Here is a 6,178-nt window from a genome sequence, read left to right as displayed (position 1 = left end):
ACGAAATCTTCCAAAAATCCTTCCTTAAGTTCATTCAAGCACAATCCGAGGAAATCTTACCAAGACCTTCTTCAGAATTTTCTGCGGAAAATTCTGAAAAAGTTTCCTTAGAAATCCTTGGAAGAATTAAAAAACATATTTGAAAAAATCCTGAGATATCTTTGGAAGAATTCATGTAAGAAATCCCCGCTAGATTAAAAAAAACTTTGAAAGAATACCTGGGGATATCCTTGGCAGCATTTCCAAAGAAACTCTTGCAATAATTCCTGAATACTGTGGGTCAAAGTGGACAGGTTCGACAGTGGATCTGCGTCGGCTGGGAGGAAATAACCCGGAACAGACACGAAATATCTTGCAAATGAAAACACACGCGGTTACTCTGCTAAACATTCCATTCGGTTTCAGTTTGTTTGCATGAGTGTGAGAAAAAGTTGCGGTTACAAGGTTACTCTATAATAAGGTATGTGAGGTCGCAGTTTTTCACAGTGTTGGTTTGTTTTTTCCCCGAGGATACACCTGTCTCTGTTTCTGATAGTGTGTGCATTTGGATCACACAACAAGCGAAGCAAAGCCGAACTGGTATTATTCGCTCCAGCCAGCCCTGACGAGTAATGGATATTCACCTCTCGGGCTGGTCGTGAATATACTTGAACAAAAGATACTTGCATTCACCGATGAATTTGAATGTTGTTTACTTGCATGTATATTATTTTTATTAAAGCACATGTTTTTGTTGGCGACGGCTACTTAAAGGATAAAATCATAACATTTTATACCTATTTTTAAATTTATATAGGCAAATCTTTTTTTTTCCTTTTAAACCATAGGGGGATAAATCTGCTCAACAGACACCCTCACAGGAAGGTTAGAGTAGTGTGGGGTTAAGGCCGTCTTCTACAACACTAGAAAAAGCCAGGACTACTCTCTCCTCGACCCACTAAAACACATTCCTATGGTCGCCAAACCCTACGTCTCTCCGGAACCACCAAGAAGGTATTGCTTCAGAGAGGGGCTAGTGCATATCGCACCCTCAAGGTTAGCTGCCGTAGCCTAGCAGCAACGAACATCGATGACTCGCTCTGGAGAGTCCTTTACGGTAGCATGCTGGCGCTTAGCCAGTTTCCCGAATGGTCCTCACCACTCCCTTTGTCCTCGGAAGGCAGGCAGGGTCAACCCCGCCCGCGCCCAACTGCTTGAAAGACATCAAGAACTGATGACCACGTGCAACCCGATCTGACCTGCCCGTAAGGAAGGGTATCACTACCCTTCAGGCCCTATCAGATGCACCCGAAGGTTGCAGACAGCAGGGTCTAACCTACCTCGACCCTTGGCGGGGACCCCTTTCCAACCGCGGACTCGGATCCAACCCAGTGGACCGACGCTACGACAGCACCGCTACCGGGACTTCCTCTCCGCGGCCACTTAATCGCTGTAAGGGTCGATCTCGACCGCAGGGCACCGGTATGACCTACGAAGCCGACTTCGAACCCCTGGCCCACCTCTTGTACTGCATCTGAACTAGCCATTCTCCATGGAGTGGACCTGGTGTGATGGTTAAAACACTTGACTATCACACCGAGGACCTGGGATCGAATCCCACTCCCGACAAACTCGCAAAATGTGAGTTCTTCCTTCGGAAGGGAAGTAAAGCGTGGGTCCCGAGATGAACTAGCCAAGGGCTAAAAATCTCGTTAATACAAATAAAATAAAAAATAGCCATTCTCCGAGTCCACGCGCCACCTCCTCTGTAGCTCCCAGACGATATGGGTGATAACCGTTGAAACGGCGTTCCAGCTAGACTCATCCCTACACATCCTCTGGACCAAATTGTCCGGAGTTGTGTCCTCCCCGCATGTGGTAAGCATGCTGTCACGCATTGTGCGAAAACGCGGGCACACGAACAAAACATGTTCCGCCGTTTCCTCTAAACCATTACGCACTGGGTATTCGAGAGAATCCGCATGCCCGAAACGGTGTAGATACTGTCGGAAGCAGCCATGACCTGCAAGGGCCTGTGTCAGGTGGAATGTAACTTCCCCATGGCGCCTATTAATCCAACTATCTACCCTCGGTATAAACCTATAGGTCCACCTTTCTTCGGTGGAACTGTCCCACGCGCGCTGCCATTTGCAGAGAGCGTCGTGTGACACGGTAAGGTACGCGCTCGCAATCCACAGGCACATAAGCCTGTAAGTACTTTCCAGCTTCCGTCGGTAGCATTCAGTACTTAGCACGGTGCCCCACGCCGGCCCGCCATACCTAAGTATGGACGTAGCAATACTAGCCAGAAGCTTGCGCTTACTGGCGTACACCGCAGAGCAATTGGACATTATCCGGGACAGTGCCGCAATAGCTGTGGAGGCTCTTTTACAGGCATAATCGACGTAGCTACCGAAGGTAAGCTTAGCGTCGACCATCACGCCCAAGCGTTTGACAGAGCGCTTTGACAGGATAGTGCACTCTCCTACACTGATCTCCGTCTGCTGCTCCGACTTCCGGTTGTCAACAACCGTCACCTCTGTCTTGTGGTGAGCCAGCTCCAGTTTCCTGCACCGCATCCACGTCTCCACAACCTCGATCGAGTGGTCGGTAGAGTGGCTGTTAGACTGTGCCGGAGGTGAAATGATCATATTCACCGACGACAGTTGGAACTTTAGGTGGGTAGTGTTGGGATCCCAGCACAGTGGACACTTTACTCGGTATCTAACCGATCTACGGATAAATTCCCGTCCCGAAACCGCGTGTTTCGGAGAAATAAAAACTTTGTACAAGGAGTGCTATTTACGAACATCTATTTACAACGTCTATTTACAAACAACTCTAAGTACGGACTAAGAACAAAACAATAACAAACAAACATTGTCATATCCATCAGCATATATGCTTCGTCAACTGTTCAAATCTCACGCATACATTCATGGACACTCACGAGCAACTGTCATCGTCATCTTACCAGGGGGTTGTCACATCGCTCTTATTTCATGTCCTACCAGGGGGCTGCCACTACTCTACTACAACACTTTGCCGTCGGGCGAAATTTGTCGCACTGTTTATTTGGTAGCCTCCGTTCGTGGGAAGAAATATCACCCACCGAGGTTAGATTTCTCAAAGTTCTGTTGCAATTAGCCACGGGCACGAAACTCCGGGCGCTCTGTACCGCAATGTCGGATTTTTTTTTTTATTGAACGTTTAAAATTATTTACAGAGTGTGTGTTTAACCCTACTTATTCTATTTCTAACATTTTGACATATTCTCACAAAACAACTGGCAGTTGACAACTGTAAACTTGTTTTAAGCTATGTTTAGAAAAATACCAAAGTGCATTACAAAAACCTTTCCGTAATTCCATCGCATTTCTCTGATTTTTTTTTTTTGAGAACGAACAAACTTGGCTCTGCAACTCCTAGATTGTAAGAAACAACTCGCATTGTCAGCCAAAGCGCTGGTTTGTGCCGCTTTGATTGTAAATTTATTGCCATGTACAAAATCTCTTCAATATTTTCACATCTGAAATGTAACCGACTTCAAATAATCTGGCTGCACCAACCCCAAATTTTCTTTGAGGCTGGACATTCTTTTAGCCTATGCTTGTTGCTGTCACGGCTGCCACATCTTCTACAAATCTCATCGTTACGAATGCCGTAGGCATATAATTTACTGTTATTTAGAAAACAAAAAACTATTGCACGGTCCTGTGTGGTGATGAAGTTATAGTTAATATTCTGCCAAATTGTTGGCCAATCAACATCGACTAAGTTTTCAACTATAAGTACACAATTATGTCTATCGACAAAATGGCTATACAAAATTCTTGTAGTTGGTAAATCAAATCTTGTTTTCATCTGTGTTGCTTCTTCTATCCAGTCCCTAGCATTTTTCGTAATTCTCTGAGGCGCTGTAAAATTCAGTAGGTAGGACTCTTCCTGAATATTACCTTCATTGTCAACGTTATTCAAAATGTTTTTGATGAAAAGTGCTTTATCTTTGCCTCAGGGTCAACTAATTGTAGGCCACCTTTCAAGTAGTCCAAGTGTAGCTGATTTCTTTCTACTTTGAAAACATGTCCGGTCCACAAAAACTTTCCGCAGGCTGATTTTAACTGGGCTATATGCCAATTCAACGGAGGAAAAATTTGAGCAAGATACCACACTTTTGACAAAATAAAAGTATTTAGAATCCAAACTCTTTCGTACAAATTTAAATTTCTCGCGGAGTGCCTTTGCAACGTTGACTTTATATTATTTATCACTGCATCATAATTGTTAACAACAGTTTTATACCAACTTCTGTCCCAGTATTTTAAGACTGTCTACTTCTTTAACAAGTTGAGGCCCGAATTGAGCTTGATTGAATCTCATAAAAGCCGATTTGGAAAAATTTATTTTTATTCTGGCGAATTTGGAGAAGTTCTCGAATATCGTCAGAGCTAGATCAAAGTCACTATCGTTTCTCAAAATTATATTAAAATCGTCCGCAAATACCACCACTTTTATAAACTTATCGTAAATCCAGAATCCCGTCAAATTATTAGACAATTGACGTATTAGAGGTTCCACGTACAACACAAAAAGAATCATGCTGAGAGGACATCCTTGGTAGAGATGGGAAAACTGATTCAATTTGAGAGTGAATCGCACCCGATTCACTCTCAAAAAAGAGTCGACTCTTTTGGTCGATTCAGTAACTCATTTCCGGGATTGGAAGAAAAATGTAAACTCTCGATGTGAACTGACTCCTTTTCGTACAAACCTACCCAGTTTTCGAGAAAACTCACTTGCATGGTACGGATTTTGACGATCTGCACAAACGTCTAAGAATAACGTAGTGAAATGCAGGATCCGCAGGTTTTCGATAATTCCACCGAAGAAACGAATCTGGTGCGAGCCGGCCACATAATATAAGTATGAAACCCATATTAGTTGTCAAAGATTGCGATGTTCTGCATCGAATCATCATTAGGTGCGCAGTCATACTAACTCTTTTCGTAATCGTTATGAACGTCAACGAATCGTAACTCTTTTGAAAAGAGTCATGGCTCACTCACTCGGTTTCGCGAATCGCTTCTTTGAGTCGATTCGCGAGTGAGTTACCCATCTCTAATCCTTGGCGAACAGAAGTGTTGATTTTCAGTTCATTTGTCAAAAGTTCATTAACTTGCACCCTAGACGATGCCACTTCATAAACATTTTTAAAGCACGTTATAAACTGTTGCGGAAAATCAAATATTTCTGATCCACTCGATCGAAGGCTTTATTCAGATCAATACTAAGAATGCTTCCTTTAAACCTTTTCGTCTCACAAGAACGGGTTAAAATTCTTCTTAAATCTTTCAAGTTATTTATGCACGATGAGTTTGCTATGCAGGCTGTTTGTCCGGATCCTTTCAGTTTGTCAAGTAATGTCATAGCTCTGGCAGCAATAATCTTCATGAAAAGCTTATAATCACAATTAAGCATTGATATCGGGCGATAATCATCCAATGTATCCGTCCTGGCTCCTTTTAGTCCATATAGTTTCTATCAAAAATGGTTTGTTAAAAAAATGATACCCGTTGGTTATATTACCTTCATATAGCCTAAGTACAACTTATGTATGTGACATGTTATATAAAAGTTGTGCATCCGTTATATAACGTTGAAGTGACTTAATTAAAGCCAATGAATATAATTGTATTATTAAAGCATTTTACAAGCTTTTTATTTGACAAATAACATAATTTGAGCTAATCAATACATGAAAGCTGGACTGCACGCATTTATAAGTACTATAAGTGTATTGGGATACATCTTATATAACCAGAAAGATGTTTTATAAGCCGCCATTTTTTGCGCTGTTTTGAATATATAAGTGTTCAATATAACGTTAATAATGCACGAAAAATACAACAGAACTTGTATGAAACGTGTATTTTAAACTATTATATAGCAAGCTGTGTTACTTGGGCAACTTTGCAGGGTTGTTGTCCGGCATTCTTGCAACATGCCCTGCTCACCGTATCCTTCCGGCTTTGGCTACCTTCTGGATGCTGGGTTCGCCATAAAGTGCAGCGAGCTCGTGGTTCATCCTTCTCCGCCACACACCGTTCTCCTGCACGCCGCCGAAGATCATCCTTAGCACCCGTCGCTCGAAAACTCCGAGTGCTTGCATGTCCTCCTCGAGCATCGTCCACGTCGCGTG

The sequence above is a fragment of the Aedes albopictus genome, chromosome 1, assembly GCF_035046485.1.
Source record: "Aedes albopictus strain Foshan chromosome 1, AalbF5, whole genome shotgun sequence".
In the NCBI taxonomy this organism is placed as follows: Eukaryota; Metazoa; Arthropoda; class Insecta; order Diptera; family Culicidae; genus Aedes; species Aedes albopictus.
The sequence above is the reverse complement of the archived record's forward strand: the minus strand, read 5'-3'. Positions refer to the sequence as shown.